Here is an 18,022-nt window from a genome sequence, read left to right on the forward strand (position 1 = left end):
ACTCAGCACCACATTGACTATAGCATCCTTTGTGGAATCTTTGTTGTGGCTGATTTCTTGACACCCACCATCAATTCCCTCCCCTATCATATGCATAAGATACCCCCTCCCCTTCAAGAGGTAGGGTTATTCCTTCCATCCTGCTAAATCTGGTCTGGTTTATGACTGGTTTGACCAATAGAGAATGGTGGAGGTGATGTTTAAGCCAGTTCTGGGCCTGTTTTTTAAGAGAACTGGAAACTTCTGACTGCTCTTAGACCTCTTGCTCTATCAGCTGCTCTCTCTGGGAATCCAGACTCTGGTGTGAGAAGGCTGAGCTACATGGAAAGTTCATGTACACACTCTGGTCAAATGATCCGCTGAGCTCCAGCAGCAGGGTCAATGTGTGATGGAACCGTCTAGAATGCCTAGTCCAGCTGAACCTTTAGATGACATCTGCTTCAGCTGTCATTTGATGGCAGTAGCAGGAGAAACTCTAAGCAAGAACCACGCAGCTGAGCAGAGGCAACACGCAGAACTAGGAAAGGTAATGATAAACTATTTTAAACCACAAAGTTTTGAGATCGGTGTTTCATGACAACAATATACCAGAACGATTCCATAATAATTTCTTTAAAAGCAACTGTAACCTCAAAATAGATGGTATGTCTGTTAAGGGCCCTGATGATGTTCATCATTGTTGGTTCCTTGGGTTAAGTACAGTAACTGGCATATTCATTCCTTCAGAAATGCTAACTGAGCAGCTACTGTTGTTAAGTAGCAGTCAATGGGCCTGGCATCATGGAGGGGGAGACAGACAATAAATGTAACCCAGCATGTCAGAAGGGATAAGTCCTATGGAGATGAAAGGAGGTCTCAGGGAAAGCCCTATGCCCCAGACCCCTGAAATTACTCATTAGCTGATCCTAAACCTGGTTACTCTGCCTTGCATATTCCTTCTGTTAAAACAAAAACAAAATCTGGGAGGCCTGGGTGGCTTAGTCTGTTTAGCATCTGCTTTCAGCTCAGGTCATGATCCCAGGGTTCTGGGATCCAATCTGACACTGAGGGAAGGAGTGTGGGGGGGAAATCCTTGCTCAGTGGGGAGCCTGCTTCTCTCTGCCTGCCACTCCCCCCCCCCCCTTGTGCTGGCTTTCTCTCACTCTCTCTGACAAATAAATAAAATCTAAGAAAAACCCCAAAACTTTTTATTTTAAATTTTTTTTCAAAACTTTTTTTTAAAAGAGTTTTTAAAAAAAGATTATTTATTTATTCATCTGACAGAGACAGACAGAGAGAAAGCACAAGCAAGGGGAGCATCAGGCACAGGGAGAAGGGGAAGCAGGCTCCCCAAGGAGCAGGGAGCTGGATGGGGGCTCTATCCCAGGATAGTGATGAGCTGAAGGTCGTTGCTTAACCAACTGAGACATCCAGGTGCCCCCCCCAAATCTTAAAAAACCCCATATTTAATCGAATAACTTTTATTTTTTTTAAAGATTTTATTTATGTATTTGAGAGAGAGAGGAGATAGAGAGACAGAGTGAGAGAGCATGAGAGGTGAGGTCAAAGGGAGAAGCAGACTTCCCATTGAGCTGGGAGTCCGATGTGGGACTCTATCCCAGGACTCTGGGATCATGACCTGAGCTGACCGCAGAGGCTTAACCAACTGAGCTGCCCAGGGACCCAACTGAATAACTTTTAAAGATTTTATTGGTTTTAGTCAATAATTCATGAAGCCAGTTAGCATCCTATCTAGCAGAAAGGAGTTCCAAAGAGCTGTATAAAATGAAAGATCTTTATGGGCAGGAATAAGGAAGTCATACTAGCAGAAGTGGATTGGTGTAGCAAGGTCACTTTCCTTCAGGGGATGGCAGGGATCTAGCAGGCAGATGACTTCCCTAGGGCTGACCTGGTGATTCCTGACTGACTTGTGTAAGATTCCATTTCTGGGACAGCCAAAACTGTTATTAAGTCTCTGCTGACATGGGCCTAGGACCATTCTGTGACTCCATTTTGGACCTGATACCTTGCTTTTGTTCAGAGACCACAGTACTCTTGTCTATACTTCCGTCCTGTCTTTGCCTCTATCCTGGTGCTTTCTTGTGGGGCCCCCACTCAGTGGCATGCCCTCTCCTTTTGGGTACTGTAAGAAACAAATGATATTTTCCACAGCATTCATCTCCTGATCTGTTGGCTTTACTATAACTGATATTTTCTATGAATACACAATATTTTAAAACAGCCCCAAATGACAAGACACTTTACAGGCACTTTGAAGCGTGAACAAGTAAAAAATGGATGAACACTGCACTTTCTCACAATGGTTAAAAATAAACAACAGGGGCGCCTGACTGGCTCAGTGGGTTAGGCCTCTGCCTTCGGCTCGGGTCATGATCTCAGGGTCCTGGGATGGAGTCCCGCATCGGGCTCTCTGCTTGGCGGGAGGCCTGCTTCCTCCATGCTCTCTGCCTGCCTCTCTGCCTACTTGTGATCTCTCTCTCTCTGTCAAATAAAGAAATAAAATATTAAAAAAAAAAAAACAACAATCCGAACTCCATAAGACTTAAACTACGAGACTTAACCCTAACTCAGTTTTCAGCCTCTTGCGGAGGAGGTGGGGAGGGTTGGGGGGTTGGGGGTTAGGGGGAATTTTAAACTAGGCTGGGATTTCCTGGTGGGTACTAGAGAGGTAATCTGCATGATAAGACCCCCTGCACTTCCCCCTGAGGGAAGGTGACAGGGCCCCAAACAATTGTTTCTTTAACTAAGAACCTCCTTGTTCTGCCTATAAAATCCTTCCATTTGGTACAGCTCCCTGGAGTTTCCTTTGTGGGGCTCCATGTGAGGCTCCATCCCAGGACCTGTCTGATCTGAAGGCAGACACTTCACTGACTGAGTCACTCAGGGGGCCCTTGAATTTTATTTTTTTACTTTTATTTTTATTTTTTTTAAACAAAGCTTTTAACCCGTCAGCTTGAAGTTGTAGATCTAAATTCATACTTTAGAACAATCAAGTGTTAACCTTAAAAATGAAACTGCCAATTATTTTACTAGTAAAAATGGGTTCATTTGAAGCAGCAGAGAATTTGCAGTCTGGAACAAGCTAGTTATGGCGAAGTCGTAGACAAGTTCCCAGAAGAAAGGAGATAATGCTCTTATAGGGGAAGAAGGGGCCCTTGGGAGTGCTGTTATGAATGAAAAGTCCAGGGATGCCTGGGTGGCTCAGTTGGTTAAGCGGCTGCCTTCTCCCATCATGGTCATGATCCCAGGGCCTTTGGATCCAGTCCCACCCCACAAGTGCTCCTTGCTTAGTGGGGAGCCTCCTTCTCTCTCTGTGTCTGCTTGTGGGCTCTCTGTCTCTCTGACAAATAAATAAATAAATAAATAAAATCTTAAAATAAATTTGAAAAGAAGTCCAGTGGAGTAAAGTGGGAATCCGAAGTAAAATGCTTTTTCATTGGCTGTTTTGTGACAATCTCGCATTGATTAGGCTGTTGGTTGGTAAGGTGTGGGGGAGAGGGGCAGGAAAGTTTTCTCTGGCTCAGGAAATAAAACAACCATTTGCAAGTTACATTTTTCTTGTTGGTCTGCAACTGAGCAGAAGTGGCAGGGCATGAGAGCCTCCTCTGCTGGTCTCCTAACTCCGTTTTAATTAATTTATTTTGTAAAGATTTAATAAATCTTTTTTTTTTATTAAAATCTACTAATTTTAGAGAGTGGGAGCATGGGCAGAGGGAGAGGGAGAGAGAATTTCCAGGAGACTCCCCACTGAGTGTGTAGCCCCATGTGGGGCTTGATCTCAGGACCCTGAGTTCATGAGCTGAGCCAAAACTAAGAGTCTGAGGTAAGGGAAGGGGAGAGGGGATAGAAAGTGAGCTCGATCCCCAACTGACAATGATCTAATCTGTCATGCCCGTGTAATAAAGCCTTTGAAACCCACAAGGACAGGGTTTGGAGAGTTTCAGGGTTGGTGAACTTATGGAGAGCTAAGGAGAGTGGCGCTCAGAGAGGGTACGGAAGCTCTGGGCCTCTTTCTTTGTACCTTGCCCTGTGCATCTTCTCCATATGGCTATTTCTGAGTTGTTCTGTTAGAGTAGGCATTTATTTAAGTTCTAATAGGATACCTGGAGATCAGCAACAAGGATATCATCCAACTATTGGGAAGGTCAGAGGCCTGTCCTGGCAACTCTCCCCAAGAAGCTGGATCAAACCAGATAGGCTCAAGATGGCTGATGCCATGACAGGAAACTTTTGACCAAATTAGGAAGGAAAAGCACAAAACCCTGCCTCCATGACCCAAATTATGAATATTCTGCCCCTAGATAACAGCTGCTGATAAAAGACAGAAACCCAGACCCCTAGGATACAGCTCTCTTAAGCTTGCCCGCTTTCTTCTCCTGAGAGTGTACTTTCTGCTTTAACAAACTTTCCCATTTGTGTCACTTATCCCCTGTGCTGTGTGTCTGTCCTTGAATTCATTCTCGTGACAAGACCAAGAACCTTCAGCAACTCCTTGGGATCTGGCTGGGTTAAGTCCTCAGGGCCCAGAGTCTCTCCAGTTCACCTCACAACAATATCTTTTTATAGTAAACTGGTGATCTAGCGAGTAAACCATGTTCCAGAGTTCTGTGACCTGCTCAAGCAAAATTAAATAAACCTAAGGAAGGGTTTGTGGTACCCTCCAATCTATAGCCGGTCGGCTAGAAGCACAGGTCACAACAACCCTGGACTTGGCATGGGCATCTGAAGGGGAGGGCACAGTTTGTCGCACTAGTTCCTTAACATGTGGGATCTGATGCTATCTCCAGATAGATAGTGTCAGAACTGAGTTAGATTATAGGATACCTGCTAGTGTCACAGAATTGCTTGTTGTGTGGAAACTCCCCCACATCTGATGTCAGAAGTGAAGTAGTGCTATAGTAGAAATTGAAATTAGAAATCAGAAAATACTTAGAGATGAATGAAAATGAAAACACAGCATACATAGTGATGAGATGCAGTGAAAACAGTGTGAAGAGGGAAGTTTATAGCCTTAAATGCTCACATTCAATAAGATCTCCTATCAATAGCCTAACTTTATGACCTAAGGATCTGGAAAAAGAGCACATTAAACCCAGAACTAGCACAAAGAAGGAAATACTAAAGATTAGGCTCAAGATACATAAAATAGAGAATCATTAAACCATAGAGACAATCAATGAGATCTAAAGTTGATTTTTTTTTTAAGATTTTATTTATTTATTTGACAGACAGACATCACAAGTAGGCAGAGAGGCAGGCACAGAGAGAGGAGGAAGCAGGCTCCCTGCTGAGCAGAGAGCCCAATGTGGGGCTTGATTCCAGGACTCTGGGACCATGACCTGAGCTGAAGGCAGAGGCTTTAACCCACTGTGCCAACCCACTGAGCCACACAGGCACCCCTCTAAAGTTGATTCTTAAAAAGATTAACAAAATTGACAAAGTTTAGCTGGATTGATTGAGGGAGAAAAGAAGACTCAAATTATTTAAATCAGAAATGAATGGGGCGCCTGGGTGGCTCAGTGGGTTAAGCTGCTGCCTTCGGCTCAGGTCATGATCTCAGGGTCCTGGAATCGAGTCCCGCATCGGGCTCTCTGCTCGGTGGGGAGCCTGCTTCCCTCTCTCTCTCGGCCTACCTCTCCATCTACTTGTGATTTCTCTCTGTCAAATAAAATAATAAAATCTTAAAAAAAAAAAAAAGAAGAGAGAAATGAAGGAGGGGACATTACTACTGATCATACAGAAATAAAAAGGATTATAAGAGAGTACTATGAACAATCATATGCCAACAAATTGGGTAATCTAGGTAAAATAGACAAATTCTTAGAGATGGATACCTACCAAACCTGAACCACAAAGAAAATCTGAACTGACCTGTAACTAGTAAGGAGATAGAATAAGTAACCAAAAGCCTCCTGACAAAGAAAATTTCTGAATCTGATGGCTTCACAGGTAAGGTCTACCAAATATTTCTAGAGGAAGTGACACCCGTTCTTTTCAAACTCTCTCAAAAGATTGAATAGAAGTAAACAATTCCTTACTCATTCTATGAGTCTAGCATCCTGATACCAAAGCCAGACAAACAAGAAAAGAAACTATAGAAAGATATCTCTTATAATCACAAAATCCTTAGTTTAGATTGGATCCTTGGCCTGTGGGGTGAAATTTACCATAGAAATGGTAGCCAAGTGAAAGCTCAAAAATGTACCCCTGGCAAAGAGAGCAGATGCTATATTGAGGGAAAGCACAGAGATTACTGCTGTCCTCAAGGACCTAAAAAATGCAGGAATAGCATCACCATCCTGTCCACTTCACATACCAGCCTGGGCTCATCAGGATGTAGGTGGACTCTGGTGGATGACAAAGTACAGACTGCAGACCCCCAGCTGGCCGGCACTTTGTTTTGGTATATGGTTTTTGCTTTTAATTAATTAACTAATTAATTAATTTTTAAACTTTTTAAAAAAAGTTTGTTTCAGAGAGAGAGAGAGAACTAGTAGGGAGGAGGCATAGAGGGAGAGAGAGAGAGAGAAGAAGGCTCCCCGCTGAGCAGGGAGAACCTGGAGATCATGACCTGAGCCAAAGGCAGAAGCTTAACTGACTGAGCCATTTTATTTATTTGTGGGGATGGGGGATGGGGAGAGACAGAGGGAGAGGGAGAGAGAGAATCCTAAGCAGTTTCCATGTTCAGCACAGAGCCCAGCCTGGGGCTTGACCTCACCACCCTGAGATCATGACCTGAGCAAAAATCAAGCTTCCGATGCTTTCCCCAACGAACCACCCAGGTGCTGCTGGTTTTTACTTTCTAAGTGACTGAGAAACATCAAAGATGAACGATACTTTGTAACATGTGAAAATAAAGACATTCAAATCCCATCATCTATAAATAAAGCATCATCAGAACAGAGGGACACTTGCTCATTGGTGTGTTGTCTGGCGTCTTTGGTGGGTTGCTGATCACAGGGACATGGTTATAACACTACAGTGCTTCAAGGGCTGCTTACTGCTGAGCCACTCCGGGGGCCCTGAAAGAATCCAGCACATGGCTAGGCTAGGCAGTCATCCCAATATTCTCAACTCACAGGAAAGCAACAATCATGAAAACCAGAAAATCCAAACAGGAATGTCTCTAAACAGCCAATTTTCTCCATAAAAATACAACTTGGAAATGAGGCTACAGCCCAAGTAAGTTGCCAGGTGCCTCATTATTTTGCCAAAGGAGGAAAACCATTTACTGAGAGTGATTTAATTCAATCATGTTTGATCACAGCAGCCAAAAAAATGTGTTCAGGGAACAAACTTTTTGAAGATGATTGGCTATTTGCTCCATGACTAGGGGGCAAGTTAATTTCCAAAAATGCATGGCTATCCAGCAGAGGGCAGCATTTCCCACAGAGCCGACACCTTTGCGGGCAGAAACCTCTGGAGGGCCTGAAGGGTATGGATACGTGTTCATTTGACAAGATTGAATAACCAGTGTATTAGCTTATTTAATCTTTATGAAAAACCTGGTAAGACAGATGTTATTTTTATCCTTTTTTACCAATAAGAAAGTTGAAGCTCAGAGTAGTTAAGTCTAGCCAAGTCAAAGCCATTTGTCTGACTCTAAGACCTGCATTCTTATTTGAGAAGAACAATTAGAAAGTGCTTGCTATGTGCCAAGCATGGTCTAAACACTTTGCGTTGTTTTAACTCCTTTCACCCTTATATTAATCCCAGGTTTTAGGTACCGTTATCATCAACCCCAATTTACAGCTACAGAGTTAGCAATTTTTCTAAAGTAATTCCACCAGTGAGGGGCTGCAGGGGATCTGCACTCATTCTGGCTCAGGTCCCCGAGCTTTCTGCTGGTGAGCTCATCATATAAGGAGAGGCCAGGGCTTCTCAGAGTAGGGGGTTAATGTCACCAGGGAACTTTCTAGAACTGCAATTTTGAGACCACACCCCAGACCTCCTAAATCTGAAACTCTATGCGTAGAGCCCAACTATCCGAGTTTAACAAGCCCTCGAGGTGGTTACAAACCATGCTAAATTTACACACCAGAGCTAATGATTCTCACTGTGTTCATCCCTATTCCAGTGCCCTCAGCACATGCAAGTGAGTGTGATGCCACACAGATGCCAGTCTCTACATTGGGTAGGGGACGTTTTTGAACATACACACATTTTACTGGTAAAGGCCAATGTGCTTGTGTTGAATCTGGATCTTGGCTCGCTTTTCATTACCAAGAGCAGATTTTTTTTTGTGAGGGGGGATCTTGGGCTACCCAAGTCACAGATTATTAAAACAGCAATACCCTTTCTGGTTCCTGCCTCATGTCTGTGCAGCTCTTCTCTTGTTATAAAGCTTCACCCCCCCTTTTCTTCTTATAATTTATCATTTTAAGAATGATAAATTAAGAAATGGTGATTTCCAAACAAATGTCAGAGCATGTGGTCCTCTCTGGGGAGCTCTGTGCCTTACTCTAAGCTAGCACTTTAAATTTTTTTTTTTTTAATTTACTTAACAGACAGAGATCACAAGTAGGCAGAGAGAGAGAGGGGGGGAAGCAGGCTCCCCACTCAGCAGAGAGCCCGATGCAGGGCTCAATCCCAGGACCCTGGGCCCATGACCTGAGCCAAAGGCAAAGGCTTAACCACTGAGCCACCCAGGTACCTGCTAGCACTTTACAAAAGAGATGCTGGCCAGAATTCTACAGAAAGCCTAGGGGACAGTGCTGCTCCGTGTTGGCCAGGACCATGTGAGGCAGGTGGTGGACCCCCCTACCGGCTGGGTAAAATGCAAGCCAGCACCAACTCCCTCAGCCACTTCCTAGCCAGGCTTCTGAATGACTTGGCTGCTTTTCAGGAGCAGATAAGGAAGTAGGACAGTGGGGAGTGGGGATGGTGGGATTCAGAGCCACAGCAAACAGGAATACTGCCTTTTCCACACCTACGCACCGGTTTCATTTTTCTGTTTCCTTCCTTTATTTTCTTGCTGTTTATAGTCTCTTACCTGTTTTTTAAAAACCTTCCTTTACTCTCTCTTTTTCCATCTTTTCCCTCTCTTTCTCTTTCACAAAACAGAGGCTATCTGAGCTTTATGGTACAAATCCAATCAGGAGAGAGGAGCCACATACTAATTTGACCAGGGAGGGTTTCATACAGTAACCACTCCCCCAAAGCCCTTTATGTAAAGTTTACTGAGTTTGACTGAGCTCTGGAAGCAGGTGATCCTCCAGACTGTTCTCAGAAGGTCAACGGTAGTCTAACACTGTGTCACAATGCCTACCTCATTTGCCTCACTTAATCTCATCACAGGAGCATTCTGAAATCAGGTTTGTCCCTGAATCCATGACACGCACCTTTTCTCAGCAGCCACACCTCTGCACTGGGTCAGCTTCTGAGTGCTCATTTCTCATCTGAATAACCGTGACCTCCCTGCTGTCTATTTCAGCCTGATCCTGAGCCTCGAAGCCACCCACACAGGATCATTCTTCTCCCCTTCTGCCCTTCTGTCCTATTCCAAACAGGACACAGTCAGGGAACCTGGAAACCCAGGCCAGTCTAAGCATCGGGTGTGTCTGGGAGTGACGGTGGCAGGGACAGACTAAGGAGCCTGTACCTTGCTGGTGTGTGAGACCTTGGCGCAGGAAGTGGGCATTACTGGAGGGCAGTAAGCGGGGCCAGGACATGTCCATGGGGAAATAGACGGAGATGAGAGAGGCAACAGGTACTTTCTCTAGTTTTCCCTAGACCTTGGAGCAAAATAGGAGTCAGGTAACACAATGGACTTGGGTCTCTGACAGCAGAACCACAGCCCCCCAGCCGCCCACCCCCAAACCTTGACCTTGCCATGGAGCAGGGTCCTTGGGCTGCTTGAAGAGCTGCGGGTGTGGCTCTCATGGGTGGGGAGAAGCGGGTGGGGGTGGGGGTGGGCCTCCAAGCTGTGCTGGGACAGGTAGTTTCCTCCCAGCCATTGTCCTGGCCTGGGAGGGGCTGTCCTGGGTAACTTGGCATGGAGCCAGGGATAGCGTCTCAGCCCAGAGAGTTTTAGTGATCTATGTTTCTTGTATTAAAAGCTCCCGTGCTTTGTTTTTTTTTTTTTTTCTTTAACATCATATGAATTTATTTATTTATTTTTTTAATAATTTTTTTATTTTTTATAAACATATATTTTTATCCCCAGGGGTACAGGTCTGTGAATCACCAGGTTTACACACTTCACAGCACTCACCAAAACACATACCCTCCCCAATGTCCATAATACCACCCCTCTTCTCCCAACCCCCCTCCCCCCAGCAACCCTCAGTTTGTTTTGTGAGATTAAGAGTCACTTATGGTTTGTCTCCCTCCCAATCCCATCTTCTTTCATTTATTCTTCTCCTACCCACTTAAGCCCCCATGTTGCATCACCACTTCCTCATATCAGGGAGATCATATGATAGTTGTCTTTCTCTGCTTGACTTATTTCGCTAAGCATGATACGCTCTAGTTCCATCCATGTTGTTGCAAATGGCAAGATTTCATTTCTTTTGATGGCTGCATAGTATTCCATTGTGTATATATACCACATCTTCTTGATCCATTCATCTGTTGATGGACATCTAGGTTCTTTCCATAGTTTGGCTATTGTGGACATTGCTGCTATAAACATTCGAGTACACGTGCCCCTTTGGATCACTACGTTTGTATCTTTAGGGTAAATACCCAATAGTGCAATTGCTGGGTCATAGGGCAGTTCTATTTTCAACATTTTGAGGAACCTCCATGCTGTTTTCCAGAGAGGTTGCACCAGCTTGCATTCCCACCAACAGTGTAGGAGGGTTCCCCTTTCTCCGCATCCTCGCCAGCATCTGTCATTTCCTGACTTGTTAATTTTATCCATTCTGACTGGTGTGAGGTGATATCGCATTGTGGTTTTGATTTGTATTTCCCTGATGCCGAGTGATATGGAGCACTTTTTCATGTGTCTGTTGGCCATCTGGATGTCTTCTTTGCAGAAATGTCTGTTCATGTCCTCTGCCCATTTCTCGATTGGATTATTTGTTCTTTGGGTGTTGAGTTTGCTAAGTTCTTTATAGATTCTGGACACTAGTCCTTTATCTGATATGTCGTTTGCAAATATCTTCTCCCATTCTGTCAGTTGTCTTTTGATTTTGTTAACTGTTTCCTTTGCTGTGCAAAAGCTTTTGATCTTGATGAAATCCCAATAGTTCATTTTTGCCCTTGCTTCCCTTGCCTTTTGCGTTGTTCCTAGGAAGATGTTGCTGCGGCTGAGGTCGAAGAGGTTGCTGCCTGTGTACTCCTCAAGGATTTTGATGGATTCCTTTCGCACATTGAGGTCCTTCATCCATTTTGAGTCTATTTTCATGTGTGGTGTAAGGAAATGGTCCAATTTCATTTTTCTGCATGTGGCTGTCCAATTTTCCCAGCACCATTTATTGAAGAGGCTGTCTTTTATCCATTGGACATTCTTTCCTGCTTTGTCGAAGATTAGTTGACCATAGAGTTGAGAGTCTATTTCTGGGCTCTCTATTCTGTTCCATTGATCTATGGGTCTGTTTTTGTGCCAGTACCATGCTGTCTTGATGATGACAGCTTTGTAATAGAGCTTGAAGTCCGGCATTGTGATGCCACCAACGTTGGCTTTCTTTTTCAATATCCCTTTAGCTATTCGAGGTCTTTTCTGGTTCCATATAAATTTTAGAATTATTTGTTCCATTTCTTTGAAAAAGATGGATGGTACTTTGATAGGAATTGCATTAAATGTGTAGATTGCTTTAGGTAGCATAGACATTTTCACAATATTTATTCTTCCAATCCAGGAGCATGGAACATTTTTCCATTTCTTTGTGTCTTCCTCAATTTCTTTCATGAGTACTTTATAGTTTTCTGAGTATAGATTCTGTGTCTCTTTGGTTAGGTTTATTCCTAGGTATCTTATGGTTTTGGGTGCAATTGTAAATGGGATTGACTCCTTAATTTCCCTTTCTTCTGTGTTGCTGTTGGTGTAGAGAAATGCAACTGATTTCTGTGCATTGATTTTATATCCTGACACTTTACTGAATTCCTGTATAAGTTCTAGCAGTTTTGGAGTGGAGTCTTTTGGGTTTTCCACATATAGTATCATATCATCTGCAAAGAGTGATAATTTGACTTCTTCTTTGCCGATTTGGATGCCGTTAATTTCCTTTTGTTGTCTGATTGCTGAGGCTAGGACCTCTAGTACTATGTTGAATAGCAGTGGTGATAATGGACATCCCTGCCGTGTTCCTGACCTTAGCGGAAAAGCTTTCAGTTTTTCTCCATTGAGAATGATATTTGCGGTGGGTTTTTCATAGATGGCTTTGATGATATTGAGGTATGTGCCCTCTATCCCTACACTTTGAAGAGTTTTGATCAGGAAGGGATGCTGTACTTTGTCAAATGCTTTTTCAGCATCTATTGAGAGTATCATATGGTTCTTGTTCTTACTTTTATTGATGTGTTGTATCACATTGACTGATTTGCGGATGTTGAACCAACCTTGCAGCCCTGGAATAAATCCCACTTGGTCGTGGTGAATAATCTTTTTAATGTACTGTTGAATCCTATTGGCTAGTATTTTGTTGAGTATTTTCGCATCTGTGTTCATCAAGGATATTGGTCTATAGCTCTCTTTTTTGGTAGGATCCTTGTCTGGTTTTGGGATCAAGGTGATGCTGGCCTCATAAAATGAGTTTGGAAGTTTTCCTTCCATTTCTATTTTTTGGAACAGTTTTAGGAGAATAGGAATTAGTTCTTCTTTAAATGTTTGGTAGAATTCCCCCGGGAAGCTGTCTGGCCCTGGGCTTTTGTTTGTTTGGAGATTTTTAATGACTGTTTCAATCTCCTTACTGGTTATGGGTATGTTCAGGCTTTCTATTTCTTCCTGGTTCAGTTGTGGTAGTTTATATGTTTCTAGGAATGCATCCATTTCTTCCAGATTGTCAAATTTATTGCCGTAGAGTTGCTCATAGTATGTTCTTATAATAGTTTGTATTTCTTTGGTGTTAGTTGTGATCTCTCCTCTTTCATTCATGATTTTATTTATTTGGGTCCTTTCTCTTTTCTTTTTGATAAGTCGGGCCAGGGGTTTATCAATTTTATTAATTCTTTCAAAGAACCAGCTCCTACTTTCGTTGATTTGTTCTATTGTTTTTTTGGTTTCTATTTCATTGATTTCTGCTCTGATCTTTATGATTTCTCTTCTCCTGCTAGGCTTAGGGTTTCTTTCTTGTTCTTTCTCCAGCTCCTTTAAGTGTAGGGTTAGATTGTGTACCTGAGACCTTTCTTGTTTCTTGAGAAAGGCTTGTACCGCTATATATTTTCCTCCCAGGACTGCCTTTGTTGTGTCCCACAGATTTTGAACCGTTGTATTTTCATTATCATTTGTATCCATGATTTTTTTCAATTCTTCTTTAATTTCCCGGTTGACCCATTCATTCTTTAGAAGGATGTTGTTTAGTCTCCATGTATTTTGGTTCTTTCCAAACTTCCTTTTGTGGTTGAGTTCTAGCTTTAGAGCATTGTGGTCTGAAAATATGCAGGGAATGATCCCAATTTTTTGATACCGGTTGAGTCCTGATTTAGGACCGAGGATGTGATCTATTCTGGAGAATGTTCCATGTGCACTAGAGAAGAATGTGTATTCTGTTGCTTTGGGATGAAATGTTCTGAATATATCTGTGATGTCCATCTGGTCCAGTGTGTCGTTTAAGGCCTTTATTTCCTTGCTGATCTTTTGCTTGGATGATCTGTCCATTTCAGTGAGGGGAGTGTTAAAGTCCCCTACTATTATTGTATTATTGTTGATGTGTTTCTTTGATTTTGTTATTAATTGGTTTATATAGTTGGCTGCTCCCACGTTGGGGGCATAGATATTTAAAATTGTTAAATCTTCTTGTTGGACAGACCCTTTGAGTATGATATAGTGTCCTTCCTCATCTCTTATTATAGTCTTTGGCTTAAAATCTAATTGATCTGATATAAGGATTGCCACTCCTGCTTTCTTCTGATGTCCATTAGCATGGTAAATTCTTTTCCACCCCCTCATTTTAAATCTGGAGGTGTCTTCGGGCTTAAAATGAGTTTCTTGGAGGCAACATATAGATGGGTTTTGTTTTTTTATCCATTCTGATACCCTGTGTCTTTTGAGGGCATTTAGTCCATTAACATTCAGGGTAACTATTGAGAGATATGAATTTAGTGCCATTGTATTGCCTGTAAGGTGACTGTTACTGTATATGGTCTCTGTTCCTTTCTGATCTACCACTTGTAGGCTCTCTCTTTGCTTAGAGGACCCCTTTCAATATTTCCTGTAGAGCTGGTTTGGTGTTTGCAAATTCTTTCAGTTGTTGTTTGTCCTGAAAGCTTTTAATCTCTCCTTCTATTTTCAATGATAGCCTAGCTGGATATAGTATTCTGGGCTGCATGTTTTTCTCATTTAGTGCTCTGAAAATATCATGCCAGCTCTTTCTGGCCTGCCAGGTCTCTGTGGATAAGTCAGCTGCCAATCTAATATTTTTACCATTGTATGTTACAGACTTCTTTTCCCGGGCTGCTTTCAGGATTTTCTCTTTGTCACTGAGACTTGTAAATTTTACTATTAGGTGATGGGGTGTGGGCCTATTCTTATTGATTTTGAGGGGCATTCTCTGAACCTCCTGAATTTTGATGCTCGTTCCCTTTGCCATATTGGGGAAATTCTCCCCAATAATTCTCTCTAGTATACCTTCTGCTCCCCTCTCTCTTTCTTCTTCTTCTGGAATCCCAATTATTCTAATGTTGTTTTGTCTTATGGTGTCACTTATCTCTCGAATTCTCCCCTCATGGTCCAGTAGCTGTTTGTCCCTCTTTTGCTCAGCTTCTTTATTCTCTGTCATTTGGTCTTCTATATCACTAATTCTTTCTTCTGCCTCATTTATCCTAGCAGTCAGAGCCTCCATTTTTGATTGCACCTCATTAATAGCTATTTTGATTTCAACTTGGTTAGATTTTAGTTCTTTTATTTCTCCAGAAAGGGCTTTTATATCTCTCGAGAGGGTTTCTCTAATATCTTCCATGCCTTTTTCGACCCCGGCTAGAACCTTGAGAATTGTCATTCTGAACTCTAGATCTGACATATTACCAATGTCTGTATTGATTAGGTCCCTAGCCTTTGGTACTGCCTCTTGTTCTTTTTTTTGTGTTGAATTTTTCCGTCTTGTGATTTTGTCCAGAGAAGAGTATATGAAGTGGCAAGTAAAATACTAAAAGGGTGACAACAACCCCAGGAAAATATGCTTTAACCAAATTAGAAGAGATCCCAAATCGTGAGGGGGGAGAAAGGGGATAAAAAGAGGTTCAAAAAGGAAGAAAGAAAGAAAAAAAAAAAAAGAAAAAAAGAAAAAAGAAAGAAAAAAAAAAGAAAACACCTTTCAGAAAGTGGTTGTTTTTCTGTTTCCAGAATTGCTGTTCTTCTTCTCTTCTATCTGCCGATGGATTTTCAGGTGTTTGCAATCTTTAGATAAGCTATCTAGCTGATCTCCTGCTAGCTGAAGTAGTCTTGGCCTGCTACTTCTCCGCCATCTTGACTCCTCCCCTGTTTTTTTTTTTTTTTAAGAAAAAATGTTTAACTCGAAAAATGAAAGGTGTCACCTCCTAGTTTTTTTTCCCCCTGAGAGCCAGCATAGCCATCCAGGCAGTTAACTGAGAGACAGAGGATGTCTGCCCCCTTTCATTAGGCCCCATCTTTGATTCATAACTTTGGAATTGTTATTAGGGTAGAACTAGTTGTTATTAGGGTAGAACTAAAAGGTCTTACCTTGCTGGAGTAAAATTTTAACTTAGATTTAATCTTGCAGTTCTTAGACTTATAGATTGTCATGTCTGCCTTGCAGATGCTTCTCCTAGAGCTGATGATAATAGCACGACTGCTCAGTAGGGAAGGGTGTAATTTCCTAAAAGCTAACGACATTTTATTTTATTTTTTAAAAAAATTCAAATTTAAATTCAATTAATTTACATATAATGTATGATTAGTTTCAGAGGTAGAGGTCAGTGGCACATTTTTTTTAATGCTTTTATTTATTTATTTGACAGAGATCACAGTAGGCAGAGAGGCAGGTAGAGAGAAGGGGAAGCAGGCTCCCCGCTGAGCAGAGAGCCCAATGCGGGGCTCAATCCCAGGATCCTGAGATCATGACCTGAGCTGAAGGCAAAGTCTCAACCCACTGAGCCACCCAGATGCCCCAGTGACACGTCAGTCTTATCTAATACCCACCTCTCATTACATCCCATGCTCTCGTTAATGTCTATCATCCAGTTACCCCATTCCCCCAGCCACTGCCCCTTCAGCAAATCTTAGTTTGTTTCCTGTGATTCAGAGTCTCTGATGGTTCATCGTCCTCCCTGATTTCCTCTTGCTTTATTAAAAATATAAAACGTGTCACAAATTTGCATATCATCCTTGCACAGGGCCATGCTTATTGTCTGTGTATCCTTCCAATTTTGGTATATGTGCCGCTGAAGGGGACACAAGTTAAAGACATTTTAACTTGACAACTTAATTTTGAAATTTATTTCCATCCAGAATTCTCCCAAAGTCAGGGTGGTGCCTAAAGGATGGGATTCGCTCTTCTGTATCCTTAAAACTGAAAATCTTACTGAGCGATGTGTATGAAGCAACACCACAGAAGGTAAACATGAAAATTCAAGTAACTACTTGCTTTTGGAAACCCTCTGCTAGCCTATGGCAATTAACTGGTCAGAACCCCTTCTGGGCCCTGGCACTGCCCTTGACAATGGGAGTAAACAAAGTCTCTGCTCTAGAGGATCTTTCTGCGTCAGCCAGTCGATAAGTTAATGGCAGGTACTGATAAGAGCAGGGACCAAGGTAAAATAGAGTCACCTGGCAGTTAGGGGTGCTGATCTAGTTGGGGCAGTCAGGGAAGGCCTCTCTGAAGAAAGTGATGTTGAAGTCAAAATCTAAAGAAACATCCTTGTCAGAAATTGGACCAGCCATCAACCATTACCACTACCCCCTCTCCTAAGCAGAACCGAACTAGGAGCTGGGCTCTCTACTGCTGGGCAGGCATCCAGAGTGCTAATGAGTAAGAGAAACAAAAGATCACTGGAGGAATTCAGCACAGTGGAACTCAGGCCTTCTGACAAAGTCGAGGAGAAATTCCCAGTGGGAATGCAAACTGCTGGTCAAAGCTGAGTAGTCTTAGGACAGAGCCATCTTGGTCTTTTCTGGCAGACTCTGCCCACTCGCTTGGAAAGGGGAGGTGCAGGGCCAATTACAAGGAAGGAAGGAAAGATTTCTTTTAGTAAATTTAACCCCTTCAGTATGTCTCTCAAGAAAGTCACTGCCTCAGAAAAATTATGAAAGACAACATGAGCCTTTCCTGTAGGATGGGTCTAATTTTAGAAAAATGTTGATATGGGGTGCCTGGGTGGCTCAGTGGGTCAAAACCTCTGCCTCCAGCTCAGGTCATGATCTCAGGGTCCTGGGATCGAGCCCTGCATCAGCGGGGAGCCTGCTTCCTTCTCTCTCTCTCTGCCTGCCTCTCTGCCTACTTGTGATCTCTGTCAAATAAATGAATAAAATCTTTTTTTAAAAAAAAGAAAAAAGAAAAATGTTGATGTAATGACTGGCTTACAAGGCAGTAAGAACGGCCACTTACCGGCCAGTTCCACATTTTTCTGGCACAGTCTATGAGTTGCCTGGTTGAGATCCCCTTCCTCATGCCCAGCATAGATGTTGTATCATCTTCTTAGGAAACAAAGATACGTTTTACTATTATTTTTCGATAAGAAAATGTGAAATTAAGAATATGACAACCAAGAAAGAAGAGTAGACAAAAAGGTTCTTGAAACTCCCACTTTCAACCTTACTGTAGTGATTACTGCCTGTGGACACTGGGCATCTAAGGGGTCATCTCCCTGTGACTTGACATGCATTTGTTTTCCCTTTTCAAAAGAATATACCTTTCATGATTAAATATAAATTTATTTAATAACAAAACTTAAATCTGTTCTT

General features: G+C 42.5%; 1 non-coding gene across 1 annotated transcript; it reads right to left on the minus strand.

Moving 5' to 3' along the window:
* Positions 1-16,410: 16,410 nt before the first annotated feature.
* On the minus strand, positions 16,411-16,516 carry LOC123393871. Its single transcript, XR_006608677.1, has one exon. It is a non-coding gene; the product is annotated as a U6 spliceosomal RNA (small nuclear RNA).
* Positions 16,517-18,022: the final 1,506 nt, after the last annotated feature.

The sequence above is a fragment of the Mustela putorius genome, unplaced genomic scaffold, assembly GCF_011764305.1.
Source record: "Mustela putorius furo isolate JIRA1106 unplaced genomic scaffold, ASM1176430v1.1 tig00001033_pilon_pilon_pilon, whole genome shotgun sequence".
In the NCBI taxonomy this organism is placed as follows: Eukaryota; Metazoa; Chordata; class Mammalia; order Carnivora; family Mustelidae; genus Mustela; species Mustela putorius.